General features: G+C 34.5%; 1 long non-coding RNA gene across 1 annotated transcript; it reads right to left on the reverse strand.

Moving 5' to 3' along the window:
- Window positions 1–5,504: 5,504 nt before the first annotated feature.
- LOC149541209 (uncharacterized) lies at window positions 5,505–10,975 on the reverse strand. Its single transcript, XR_016356074.1, has 2 exons — window positions 10,730–10,975; window positions 5,505–5,565 (listed from the first exon to the last, which is right to left on the reverse strand). It is a non-coding gene; the product is annotated as an uncharacterized LOC149541209 (long non-coding RNA).
- Window positions 10,976–15,284: the final 4,309 nt, after the last annotated feature.

Raw genomic sequence — 15,284 nt, forward strand, 5'->3', positions numbered from 1 at the left:
TATTGCTAACAATTTTAACTACTTCTAACATATTCAACTAAAAATAAAATAACGGCTAATTATATCAACTGAAATGCTTATACAACATAAAATTAAAAGTTTACTCCATCTAGCAATTATAGTATCTATCTATTCTTTTAAGGGTTAAAAGTAAAAGAGTCATATAGTAATAATGAAAGAATCCATTTATCTTGTTGTCCAAGCCTCGACATTAGTGAGAGGAGAAGCATTGGCATAGGTTTAACCTCCCAACCGCGAACCATTACTTATCCTCACACATCCTAACTTATTAGAACGACCCTCCCTACCTTGGGATCGAGCTTGGGATATTCATAAGCCCAGCCATCAAAGTAATCAGGTGGGTCGAATGTCCCAACAATTATTCTCCAAAATAATTGAAGCATCTGAACAAGCAACAAAGATTACATGTTCAACACATCTACCTAATTTCTACCTTGGCCAAGGATTTCAAGTTGGGTCTACGAACCCGATCTCCACCACTCAGCTTGACAACATATTTCATGACTGGAACATGCATGAGCTTATTATTAATTTATTTTGATTCCATTCTTGTTTGTGCAGACTCTCTACACCTCCTCACCTTCTCAGGCTGCGATGCTGGTGATTCCTAAGTGCTCACAAGTCATATCCACTATATTTGCTTTACACCTCTTCATTTATGATGGCATTATCACCGGTGAATTCCTTTGTGTTGGATATAAGTTCCCATCTCAGTATGGTATAAATGCATGTGGTAAATTCTAATCAGAATTTAATTGTTCATGGTTTCATTGTTTATCCATCCCTTATGCATAATTTTGATACTCTATGATATAAGAACATCAGTGAAATAATAAACAGATCAAATGGACTAGAATTTTGTTTGTATCCATCTCGATTTTCAGTCTGTATAAAAGTGGTATCAACAATTTAAATATTATAAAAACTAGATACACAACTGGTAAAGGAATATGAAAGGAATACATTCATGATCGATGGTTACTGTACTTGATTCTTATGATAACAGACTCACAGCAAGCATAGCAACATGGAAGGGAATTTAAACAAGGTTCGATGGTTTCAATACTCGACTCTTATGGTAAACAAGACTCACATTGGCATAGTAATGTGGAAGGAATTAAAACAAAGATCAGTGGTATCTTACGTGACACTCTATCTACTCTTGAATCCTTGCGGCAAGATGAATGACTCCACTCCTTGCTTAGAGCCCACGGATATGGAACGCAGAGATAGTATGGGAAAGCAAAAGAATAAGAATGTAGTCGAAAAATTTTCTCAGTTTTTCCCTAAATGCAGAGGGCCAAGCCACCGATAGCAGAGAAGGAAAAATATAGATAGCCGATATGATCATGAGACTCTAATATAAAAGAATAACTTGGCTCTTCGGCTTCCAACAGTTACAAGAAGACTTTTCGAATGCAAAACAAATCAAATTTTTAAAAGAAAGAAAAATGGAAGGAAGAATAAGAAGTTAAAAAGTTTGATTTTATTATTTTATTATTATTGTTCATTCTTATATACGTTCATGTGTAAGTATTGATAAAGTGGCATCATTAGATTATAGCTTTTATTGGTGTCACCTTATTTTTATTTACATATGTTCATATTTGAGTGTGACTAATAATGATTAAATAATGAATTCATTAATAATTTCTTCAAAGGTATGAATTATAGTTTTGATTTTTATTGATTATTATATTGTTCCTTTAATAGCTCATGTGGTTCCATAATGCAACATGTTGTCAAATTCTAGTATCCTTGCCAGGGTAGTCTTAGGTCAAACCTATTGATTCAGATGATTGGACTATTCGACCATCCCCTTCCGATGACCTCATTTAACAATGCTTCTCCTCTCTTCAGTCTTCTTCCTGCAATCATTCAAACAAACATTCTCGCCAAGACATTAATTCAAGATATATTTAATTGTTAATTCAAAAAAATTGTCGATCATCTAGTGACCGTTAGAGATTTCATCAACATCTAAATAATTCATTTCACATAATTAGGAAGAAATAAATTGATACAACGGCTATAATTAACTAACTCACTTCATATGATCAGGAAGAAATAAATTGATACAATGGCTATAATTAACTAACTTCACATGATCAGGAAGAAATAAATTGATACAACGGCTATAATTAACTAACTTACTTCACATGACCAAGAAGAAATAAATTGATGCAATGTCTATAATTAACTAACTCACTTCACATGATAATAATTTGTTAAACCAATGGCTATGATCAAAATAAAAATTTAGGGCAAAAATTTGGGATGTAACACAAAAGCTAGACACTATATATAAGTGATATACGCTGGAGCTAATCATTGTGCATACGTGACATATGATAGAACTCGTCACTTACATGTGATGTATGCTAGAGCAACTCACTATGGATATGTTACATATGTTGGAGCTAGTCATATATGAGATATGCAAAATCTAGACACTATATATAAGTGACATACACTGGTGCTAGTCATTGTGTATATGTGACATATGCTAGAACTCGTCACTTGTACATGGGATGTATGCTAGAGCAACTCACTATGGATATGTTACATATGATGGAGCTAGTCACTATATATGTGTAATGTGTAAGAGCTAATCACTTGTGTATATGCGATCTATGCTCAACCCACTCAGTCTAAAAACTAAAGAATGATGCAATGATATGACCCATGTATATTTGCGATGAATGGTCAAGACTTGAAGGTGAAATCAAAGATCTTGTATAAGAGAAGAATGAACTCCCTCTTACATTCAAGGAGGGCCTAAAAAGCCTTTGATTTCCGACGAGGGACACATAGGTAGGGATATCAAGAATAAACCCTTGAAGCATAGGTCTAGGCCTAGTGGGGACCCTGGCCTCAAGAGGTTACCAACTTACCACCTGTGAGTGTAAGCATAGAGTTGTCACACACCACAGTGATTGAACAAATCATAAACCCCACACATCTAAACTAGAACAAACATTTTTGGTTGATTAAGTTGTGTACTTGTTGTGAATTGAAAAAAATTAGTAGCAGCTATGGGGCATTTGTTAAATATCCAGATTCCACATTGTTACATTTATTGGTTATTTACAAGAGTATTTATTTTGTGAAGCAAACAATAGTGTGTTTTGAATCTCAAACATCTGGAACATTTCTTGAGAGTCAAAGTAATCATGAAATCAAAAATACCCATTGAGTCTTTGAGGATGCTTCGGAGCACCCCTTCCATCTTGTCAAACACTTTACTAACAGTTTTTAACTTTTTCAATCAATTTAGTAATGATTTGGCTCAGTCAAGTCTTAACTCATGGCCTTCATGATGACTCCAGTTTTCACAGAATAGTATATTTATTTACTCTATTTCCTTTTAAGAAGCTTAACTCGTGGCAATATTTTTTCTCTCTAAATTTTCTTCTTAACCAACCTAATCGCATTATCCTCACCAAGTAGTTATTGAGTTAGAAATGTACTAATGATGAAGTACAAGCAGAAATGTTTAAATTTTTAATGTACTAGACATGTATACCATGCTACTAGTGAGAGAACATTGTTGCCTATAAGTGAAATTTGCTAGCTAGAATGGGGACTAGAGATACAACTGCAGCAAATAGCCGAGAAGAAAAGATTTATAGAAACTCTTCATTGTAATAAGGCATCTACCAAACTAAAAAACTAAGCATGTACAGTTCACAGTTCTCAAAACATCACAGAAAATTCAATTGATGGGATGAGAAAACTTGAGATATATATTATAACTATAGGTAATCCCTAAGAAATTATTAAAATGGTGACGAGATCTTGAAATAACGTATCTATTCAAGTATTATGCTTTCCTTGTAATAGTTGAACAATAAATTACTTTTGAGAAAGTCCAGAAGAAGGCCTGGTTACTCCAACAATAAAAAATCTTACCCTTTTTTTGTGTTGAGACCAGTTCCAACTGCCATCCCTCCTTGCGTAAGCTGTCATAGCAAGTATGACTAGTCAAAAAAATTACATGAATGTGTCACATATATTGTAAAAATTGTGATCATTATACCTGATACATGGGAGGTAATGTGTTCGTGACATGTTCAATGCCATATTTCACCTGTATATTTATGACAATCAAAACTCAAAAACTAAGGCTACTGCTTAAATATCAACAAATGTTTTCATCATACTTCCCTCAGAAAAAATGTTGTGTTTGATTTGTACCTCCAACCCATTACCATAAAGTCTAGGTCTCAAGGACATTCACAAGAGGAATTTTACAAAAGGAATTCTAGAAATAAGTAAACTGAAGATATTATACAGAAACAAGTAGAAAGGTTTCAGAATGACACCTGTGTAGCATAACCACTAAATTCTTGTCCAAGTGTTAGAGGTGTTGCATCTTGAGTATGGTGTTCAACATGTCAAAATTACAGTACATGTGACATAAAAATCTTGCAAACTGTTTATTGCATTGACTGTTTGCAATACAATAATCTGAGTCGGAACAACAGACACAGACAATCAATACATTCAATGTAAAACAAACAATTCAATCAGAGATATCAATAGCTATGGGAACCCTAAGTTAAAGATGAACAACCAAGAGGATGCAATGGAGAAGAGGAAGCAAGTAAACAGAGATTGAGTGATCAAAGGACGCATTTCTATGACAACTAATTCTATGTAAATGTGGTTAGAGAGAACTCCAAGCATTCAAAAATTAGCATACCTACCAATGTAGATAAAAGGAAAATTACCAACCTGAACAAAATGTTATGCATCTAATACCGACACAAAACTGGAAAGTGAATAACAGTATGTGAAATTAATTTGTCCAAGAGGTCGAATAATTGAAAATCCATAATTTCCAAAATAGAAAACCAGTTAAATTTCTATAGGAATCAAAAGTAAAGACCAATTCAAACAAATCTATCTAGACCAAAAAGTATATAAATGTATCTGCAAAACTATCTCTTGACTAGCCAGACTTTGTACCTTTGCATCGAATGCAGCATGTAGTTGCTTCAAATTTGGTATGAATTTTGAATTCATTTCAACTGCTGCAGCAATATGCATAACCTGTCAGGATTCCAGTCAATTTCAATTTAAAGAGCATGAAACAGTAAATGACTTCAAATAACCACAACATAGTCATTTTCATAAAGGGTACAAGCACACAAAAACCACAGGGATTTTAGTATAATGTTGAATATGCAACTCGAATTGTAGTAATGATTCTAACTCGTGATTTTAAAACAAAAAACCATTTGCCAGGTAGCTATTGTGTGTTATGTAGCAAATTCAATCATTAGGTCGTCAACCTGTAATTAAGTATTCAACATGTAGCTTCCCTATAAACCAAGAGACAATTGTAGTCTAATTATTACACACCACAAGTATATATAATCCTTCAGATAATTGTAGTCTAATTATTACGCAGACTGCAAGTAGATATAAAGCATATGTACCTTTTGGTAAATAGAAATTGGATTCTAGTCCAACAATGTCCTATGTGCTGTTAATGCTGGTGGAGGAAATCTTCTGTACTGTTAACGTTGCAGCAAATCTCTGGACAACAGAATATGGCACATAGTCACCATAAATAGTGTAACATATGTACATCTTTGATGAAATTACAATCAATGACCAATAACAGCAAAAAAAACATCTATGTGATTGCAAATTTCAGAAACTACAACTACATTCATTTTACTAGTATCCAAATTTCAGCTTACATCATATAGTAATTGCTTCAGCATGAGATATTCAAAGGTCATGAGAAGGAGAGTCTCAACTCAATACAGTACAGGCAGACAAATAGAGGATATGGTGCCAAAATCAATACCAAGGATGCTACGGATATTTAACAGTAGATACAGAAAAGCATTGCCTATACAAAATTATACAACGAGAACATATTACAGAGCTCAGAGTTTGAACACATTTCAAATGACATATCGTGCCTGTATAAAGGAGACACTGCAAATTCAAAGAGGCCCGATGTGCAGGAAGAAGCTCTCATTCACAGGAGACAATAATTCAGATATGTGAAAATGAAGGTCTTTTCAGAACGTTGTGACTTATGAGCTATTCAGAACTCAACAACCCTCAATAGGGTGCTTTCCACATTTATGGTCATTCTAAATATGGAAGATCACGGCAAGGTAAAAGCTATAGCATCTCCTCAATTCTTGTTACTGCTCAGCATATCACAGTTCCATCAAGTTGAATGTAAGAGGATGGCCAATAGCTCAGGGTTAGAGTCATATAACAACCATCTAAAATATATATTTTTTAAAGAATTTATGCATTGAAAATTCTTACTTCAAAGAATAATGGAACTTGATTAATGACTTAAGTTCGAGCTTTTTGCCTCCATTGTTTCTATTTGACTCCTAAGCACCAATTAAAAAGTTGTTTTGTTACAACTTTTTCAGAACCAATTTTAAATTTTATTTACTACTTGGGTACCCGTACATTTGCTTGTTTGTGTATCAAAGTGACAAGAATGTGTAGTGCCTTGTAGGTGTGGACATGAGTTCTGCTATAAGTGGTGCAGGATAGACAAATGGACGCCCAAATTGCTCTTGCCCTCGAGCCACTGTGAACTGCCTCACCATAGATTGAATTGAATGGCCCTGCTCCAGTAACTGGTTTTTGTATAGAATTTAGAAAAGCTTAAGTTGTATATGGATTTATGTTTCTTGTATATGCATTAAGGACAACTTACTCTTTCGGATGAAGTCCCCCATGCATGGCTATAATAGGTGCGACTGATTTTTGAAGATAGAAAAAATGCCTCAGGTGGAAAAAGGTGAATTCGATTGGAGGAGATTCACTTAAAATATTATGAAGGACCCTATAGGAACCTGGGTAAGACCAGGTTCTATTACAGAAGGTACAAAATCTGAACAATCAAGCACCCAAGAAAAGAAAATTAGGAGAAATCAAATGCCCAAGAAAAGCAAGTTAGGAGAACATAGGAATAAGAAAAGTCCGAACAATCAGAAACCCATGAAAAGTAAATTAAGAAAAACAGGAACATGTAAATCTGAACAATTAGAAAGTCAAGAAAACCAAATTGGGGAATAACAGGATCAGAAATTCACTCCATTGAGGCACGTCAGTGAGGGCTCCAATTATCTTCTGGGTATCTTTGTGAAAGCTGTAGGATAACATCGGTACTTTTTCTATGTAAATGCCTAAGAATCTATGTAAAGAAAACATCACAATGAAGAAAATATAAGAAAGTTACAGTTAATGCCATTTCCTTCCTTTCAGGATCAGGATTTGGCCGCTTCATAGCATTTTGTAAATCTGCAAACTAATGTTCTTATTAGGGTTTGTGAGTGCTATCATCTGAAGTTCTTATTATGTATCTTAGGCTTGCAGTCATCACACAGGAAATCCTACTGTGATCTGACTCTAGGATACGTCCTAAGGATTGGTGCTTGTTTTCTATACATTAACTGAAGTACAGGAATAACAAACTGTGCACCTCACAGAACAAAATGAAACAAACATATTTAATTCAAATGGTGCAACCAAATTTCACGAAGGAGGAAAACCAAACATCTTTGGAAACTTTCTAAAGCCCCTTTTTTAAATGTTTATCAACATGTGGACATGGATATCATCAGTTTTCTGTAACTGCCCAATGTTATTTCTACACCCTTCTAAAAGTCCTTTAAATTTGATCTTTCCATATTTATATTTAATTGTATCTTTGTTCATAATAGATTTAGAAATAGCTATGGAGTCTGAAGATGAGGAAAAGGAAAGGTAGGAGGAAAAAAAGGATTCCTAGGGTGGGAAGAAATGCAAGAGGGTGGGCACGGAGGATGAGAGGTTGCAGCAGGACCTGGACTCTTCCCTGCTCCCTCTCTCCCCTGTCCATCCCCAAGCCCACCCGGAGGAGCAGACACATGATAGTTTTGGACCTGAGAGTGGGGAGGTGCTGGCCAAAGATAGGAGGAAAGCCGGGAGAAATTTTAATGTGAGGACCTCAAAAATGGGTATTTTCAGAGAAGTGATGAACCCCCAGATCCTGGTGGACAATCAGGAGGAACCGCGTCTTGAAGAGCTCATTAACCCTGTGATTGTGGCTATCTCTGATAATGCCAGGGAATCTAGGATGAACCTCTTGAGCAATGCCCGCAACAGCATGATTGACAATTACAGGTCAATCAAGTGGCTTTTTCATGAGCTAGAGGAGGTTAAGGAGAAGGTGGTTCAAATAGAAGGAGCCAGGAATCTTAAGGGCCTGGAGAAAGGGACAGATTATGATGATAGGCATAGCTTGGCGGAAAGGAGGATCCACAATCTGGAAAATTATAATCACAATCTGTCGAGCCAGAGGATCTCACTGCTCAACTTGATCAATAACAACATTTTATCTTTAACTGATTGGCTTAAAGATAGAGGCATGCAGGGGGATGTGGAAGGAAAAGACAGGGGTAAACCCAGACCTGATGAAGATAATACCACTAGTATCACCTTTTCTACTCTGGACCAGGAAGATCACAGAACTCAATAGCAGGAGGCCGAAGAGAACAAGATGGCATAGGAGGCTGCCCAAGTCATGCAGGAGCTGGAAAGAAAGATCGAGGAGTAGTTCCTGTCTTTTTCCTTTTTGGCTGGCTTTTCGTTCTGGTTTTTTACTGTTTCATTTTGTCTTTTCTGTTTGGCCTTTTCTTTGGCCTTTGTTTATGTGGCTGGGCCTTGTGCTTATTATCAGCCTTTAGACTTGTTACTTTTGTGGCTGGGCTTCTAACGCTTATTTTCAGCCTGTTATGTATTAACTCTCGGGTTTCAGGATCCCTGTAAAACCTGTTTATCTAATCAAAAACAGATTCAGTGAATATTAAAAAAAATGTTTCTCTATGACTATTTATTGAATCATGTGGTTGAAGTATAAACAATTATGGTTTGAATAGGCTATTAAATTGATGACAGTACTTTGCAGAAGTCCTGAGTCATCAATTAAACGTTTTATGACTCAGGCGCATTGGTTGCCATAACCTGCAATCACAAATACTGAATATTATATTCAATAATTATATTGAATATAGCCATGCTCATTGGAATTTTTCCTGCATCACTGTATGGGGAAAATGTATAGACCATCTGTATTTGCAATCATGTTCCTTCTCATCTCGAAAAGTCATAATTACTCTTCCCTTGAGTTTGTATTCATAAGTCATCCCGAAATGTGAGAAATTTCATTACCATGTCTCCTTTTGTTATGTTGAATGAGAATTTCTATTAATAAAGTTCGAAGGTGCATAATTTAAAAAAGGAAAATTGGAGGAGGATGCAAGATCCAAACAATTTACAAAAGGAAAATTGGAGGAGGATGCAAGATCACTCCTGAAAAGATCGTAGAGAGGGTCTACGAAAATTATGTTCAACATAGCCTGAGTCCAGTTCTAGTGGAAGTGCATAATCTGTACACTATTTTTGTTGGACACAAGTAACAAATGGGGGAACTACCTCATAGTGATGGAGGCATGTATTTTATAGACATTGAGCCCAGATCTTGGAGAATGTTAAGGTATAAAGGAATGAGGAATGTTAATTTGTAGATGAATGATGTACATAGTTGGCCCGAGCTCAAACTAACTTGTAAAGCACAACTGATTCATTAAAAGCCATGTTACCAGTTCAATAAACATGTCAGTTCAACAGTTCCAGCGAAAGCCAATACTTGAGCAGGGGCATTGCAGTGACTAAGGTCTGCCACGACTCCCTTGAAATTTGCAAATCATAAAGATTCAATTCAGAAGCCAGAGGTGACATTTTAATGAGCGAGGAGAGAGGTTGACCAATCCCTCCTGCTGGTCCAAGAATAGCAAACTTTGAATAGCGGTGGCTGAACATGCACAAACCTCCCTATAGCACATTTCTTCTTTCTCATCCTTGAACTACCAAAAGACACTTGAAATGCTCCATTGTATCTCCTGGCCAAAGTAAGTTGTTTGCGAATTACTACCTCAAAGGACACATAAACCTGTAATGGTATTTCTAACTGATAGGCTCTGTGCAGGTAGATGTGATGGTAATCCTGTGACGGGAAAGTGACTCTTCCTTGCATTCAACTAAGGTTGAATTTTAGACACCATATTTATAGACAGAGTAGCAATAGCCATTGCAATTTCCAGAGGCAAAACAGGTTTTTTGAAACAGGGCGATGTTATATTCAACACTGGCAGGCGAGAGATAAACAGAGTAACAAAGTACAGGAAGAAGAAATAATTCTCATGAAAGATGCAATTTTTGACAACTAAAAGAAGATTCATCTTCTAAAATCTGGTTAAACCGAAGGAGAAATAACACTGGAGCTAGAAAATTTAAAATTTACTAAACCGAGCTAACTATGTAAGAGCAAAAAGGTGATTTGGTGAAGATTTTATAGCAGGGGACCACACTTTGAATAGAGAGCTTGTTAAGCCTGTGAGAGCATGTACATTTCAGAAAATAAATGGACAATCCAAATCTAAAACATGACCAAAAAAGAAGCCCCTAAATGAATCTATAGATTTAATCTGCACATACCTAACAGCCCTAATTCAGTAACGATGTTCCAAGTAAATCCAACGTATAAGGCAGAGGTATGAGAGGCCAAATTTGAACAATGACCTAATTTCAGCTGAGGCTGGAAAGAGCTCATTCGAAACCAAAAACATGCCACAAGGAAGACAGAAACAAATATGGGCAAGAGATTCGCACATACCTATGAGTCCAGCCTGGGTGAAATGCATGTGAAGCGAAATCAAATGATGGGTACGAGAATGTGAGGAAGAACTCACAGAGAGAGTTTGTGCATTGAGAAATAATGGAGGATATAATCGTTGAAAGGAGCTCCTGCTGTACAAGAAACAATCTGCCCATGTTTTTCTGGGACCACAATTTGGTTAGTTGGGGATGTTCCAGCATGTCGTTAATGGCGGCGCATAGTCGAACTGTCGCTTCCACACTGGAACCTCCCCAACTGAACAAAATGTGCTCGCAGTCTCAGTCTCCCGCCATTCTTCACCAATGGCCGTCGCTTCTCCCACTCCAAACCAGAATCATAATAAAATTTCGCCGGTTTTATAGAAAATCCCAGTCACCGCTCCACCGCTATGCAACCGACGAATTCCCCGACCCCATTGCCATGCACAGTTCGTTCACACTACATTGCTGCTGATGAACTATCAGTCTCGCGCCTTTTCAGTCGGTCACTGGAATTCTTGTTGATGTAAGAATTCAAAGATTCAAAGTACTAGAGTATAATATTTTTTTAAGAGTAAAATAATTTATTGTTTATTTTAATTTTCACTTATAATATTTTTGTCTTTTATTTGATTTAATTTTTAACAGAAAAATCGTTTTTCCAATGATATTTTTAGGTTAAAATATTATTTATTTTAAATAGTTTGATTCAAATTTTAAAATAAATTATTATTTTATTTCACTTTTTGAATATATTTAAAATATATATTATTATTTTATTTGAATTGTGGTATGATATATAAACTTTTCTTATTGAATTTTAGTTCTAATAATTTATTTGCAAAGATTTTGTTTTCTTAAAAATCTAAATTTAAATAAATTATTTAATAATTTTTATCAATGAGTCTTAAACAATAATATTTTTTCGACCTAAAAATTTATACATTTTTTCAAATAAAGTATTAAGTCAAAGGGTCTTTGATCTATTGGTGAAGTTGAAAGGCTCACAAAGAGCCCACTAGGGATCAAGTCTTCTTGAGTGAAAGGCCGTCGACATCTAAAAAGTAAAACAATTTTATTACTATAATAAGATTGTTGACTAATGTTATTGTTGGAATTTGGTTGATTGTATAGTATTAAAAAAAATTATTCACACTTTAGTGAAATAAAAATTATTATTTAAAAGTAAAATAATTTTATTACTATAATAAAATTGTTGACTAATGTTATTGTTGGAATTTGGTTGATTGTATAGTATTAAAAAAATTTATTCACACTTTAGTGAAATAAAAATTATTATTTAAAAGTAAAACAATTTTATTACTATAATAAGATTGTTGACTAATGTTATAGTTGGAATTTGGTTGATTGTATAGTATTAATTTTTTCTATTTTGTGACATAATTAGGATCATAAAATAAATTAAATTGTTAAAAGAAACTATTCACTAGTTACAAAAATAAGTAGTATAATGAAAATGATAGAAAGTCAAAATTGAACCATGGACTAATATCATCTACAATTTTATCAATCAATTGAAACATTTTCCATCTAGAAAATAAAGTCAAATAACTTAAATAACTTAAATGATATGTAAAATTTACATATATAAAAATAACAAACGTATACCTTAAGTAAAATTTGAATCATATTAAAAAGTTTAAACTAAACACTTAGATATGTTTCTTTCAAACAGATAATAAAATCATTGATTATGTGAGAACCCTCCTCTTGAGCACTTAGAGCAAGTCTTAAATTTTCATATATGCTTTCCTAGAGGAGATTAGAGTGGAGTAGAAGAGTGAAATGAAGTGTTTTAATGGGTACACATATTATAGTTCCTTGTCAAATTTGATACAATTGTGATCACAATTATATTTTTCTTGTTTTAACAACTCCATGATTAATACATTTTAAAATAGTAGCTAAAAGGGTTTTGAGCATCCTTATATTTAATCATGGCATTTTGTATTTTGTCTAGGTGGATGTGCGTGAATTCATATCCCAAGGCTTTCTAGTATTTCAATCATCGTGTTATTAAACCCCCTGTAAGATATCGAGTGTTGACAAATTATGAGACTAGGTTTCAAGTTTATAATGTATTGATATGATCGTTATAAGGCCCCGTTTGGTTGGGGAAGTTGAATTTCTCTCATAACCAGGTTATCTCATAACCAGGTTTTCGAAAACCTAGTTATGTATTTTAGGAAGATAGTTGGACCGTTTGGTTGACACGGAAGATGAATTTTCAAATCCATATTCTGCGTTTGGTTGCCAATTTAGAAATTGGAATTGGAACGGAATATGACTGGGAATATCTTTTTCTTGCATTTGGTTGTTCATTTTCGAATTGGAATTGGAATTTGATGTAAATTTTTTTAATCTTATTTTATTAGTGAAACACAAGGATTATAATGAGTAAAGTATTAATATTTATGATTTAATTTATTTATAATTAGACTACATTATTATTGTTTTTTATTCTTGAATATTCACAGTTTTATTTTGTTAGTCAACAATAAATAAAATGATTATTATTTTTTATTTTAATTCTATTTATTAGCAAAGAAAAGTAAAAAATAATCATTCTTGCAATCATTTGTACAAAGTTATTTTTTGTCCCATTGTTGGAAGTTGTGATCATATATATTATATATTTTTGAAAAATTATGTAAGACAAATTTATCGTCGAATTGAATTTATTGTTAAGTTCATCCGAACTTCATAATTGTTGAACTCGAACTCAAACTCGAACCTTGTGACTTAGCCGCTAAATATGTGTGTGTTTGTGTCCTCCCTCTATCCCTCCCTGTGTTTGTGTTCATCCACGTGATTTGGCAAAAGGATTGGACACAATAAATGTTGTTTATGCAAATGAATTATTGCCTACACTATATGAGAATTCTCGCATCTCCTAGGACCAGTTGCCGACATAGAGAGGGATTGTGAGGCGTGCTGTGGCTCTTGGTCAGTATCTTTAGAATCCATTGGCCATGGTTGCAACATTATGTAGTCCTGGCAAAGAAATATTATCATTGAAGCTTCATTCACTGGAACATTTCCTTACTCCAGATGAAAAGTATGAAGTTGTTGAGCAGGTAATGGTTACATCAACCAACTGTAGAGGTTATGAAGCGACTTGTCTTTATAAATGCTATTGGTTTTTTTAAGGGTTAGAGGGAATGGACAAGAAGCATCCAAAAACCATGTTATGGATCCATTGGATGATACTAGAATTCATCCAAAGTCAAATGAACTTGCCAAGAAAATGGCTAAGGACATATATTGTGAAGAAGTTGGACATGATATAGATGATATGGATGAGGAAACACAAGAAATGGCTGTTGAGCATGTCAAAAAATATCATGATTTGTTAAATGCCCTTGATATTGATGAATATGCTAGAAGTGTGGAGCAACGAACATCCAATAAAAAGCAGGAAACCCTTGTTGACATAAAGAGTGAATTGTTACATGGATTTAAGGATTTGAGATTGCCATATAAAGAGCCATCCCAGGATGAGGAATTTTATCTGCTGACTGGAGAAAATGAAGAGACCCTGTCAGTGGGAAAAATTGTCCAAGCAACAGCCCGTAGAGTCCAAAATCATCGTATAATTTGTGATCTAGAATCAGGCTTGACAGGAATAATATTGAAAGAGGAGCTTTCTGATGATCTAGATATAGATCTTGTAGAAAAAATTGCAGAAGGCAGCATCCTTACCTGTTGGGTGAAAACTATGACAAAAGTGAAGTACCTAGTTGAGTTAACTTGCAAAGAGAGTTCACTGAAGAATGATAACTATCAGGGTGAACAGGATAAGGATAAGGAGGTTAAGGATCCATATTTTGCGGAAGAGGATTCCATTTCACGAAGTGAACAAGAGAATGAAACCATTAAGTTCCTAGCAGATAAAGAGCCCAAGGAGAGTATTATCCGTCCAAGCTTGAAAGGGCCTACTCACTTGATTCTAACACTGAACATTTTCAATGGAGTTTATGCACACAAGGATATTGTGGAGGGAGGAAAAGACCAAAAGGATTTTGCTAGCTATCTTCGACTTGGAAAATGCTTTCAATTGGGGAGGAGACATTTGAAGATCTTGATGAGGTCATAGACAGATATATATTCAAGAGAGGATAAGATACTTTGATATTTTGTTCTACTGTTTGGTGAGTCATAAAACACACATCAACAAACACCTTTCTATAAATGCCGGAACACACAAGCTCCTCTCTCTCTCTCGCTCTCTCCCTCTGTCCCTCCCTCCCCCCTTCCTATCCTGCACTCTCTGCCCCTCTATGTATCTCTCCCTTTTAATAAATTTATTAAGTTAGTTAATTATTCAACAAAATATGCAACTAAAATTTTACGTGAAATATTATATAGGAAAAAATATACCATTTTACATTCACATACATTAAACATTTGATGATAACTTTAACAAGAAAAATGATGCTTTGTCAATAATTGCTCTTAAAAAATGTGGAATTTTGGCTACATAGATTTTACATGCAATTTTTAAAAAAAAGATCATGAAAATCATTAATCATATAAATCATATTTTAACATCA

The sequence above is a fragment of the Cupressus sempervirens genome, chromosome 9 (genome assembly GCF_028749045.1).
Source record: "Cupressus sempervirens isolate cs-2001-9-10 chromosome 9, ASM2874904v1, whole genome shotgun sequence".
In the NCBI taxonomy this organism is placed as follows: domain Eukaryota; kingdom Viridiplantae; phylum Streptophyta; class Pinopsida; order Cupressales; family Cupressaceae; genus Cupressus; species Cupressus sempervirens.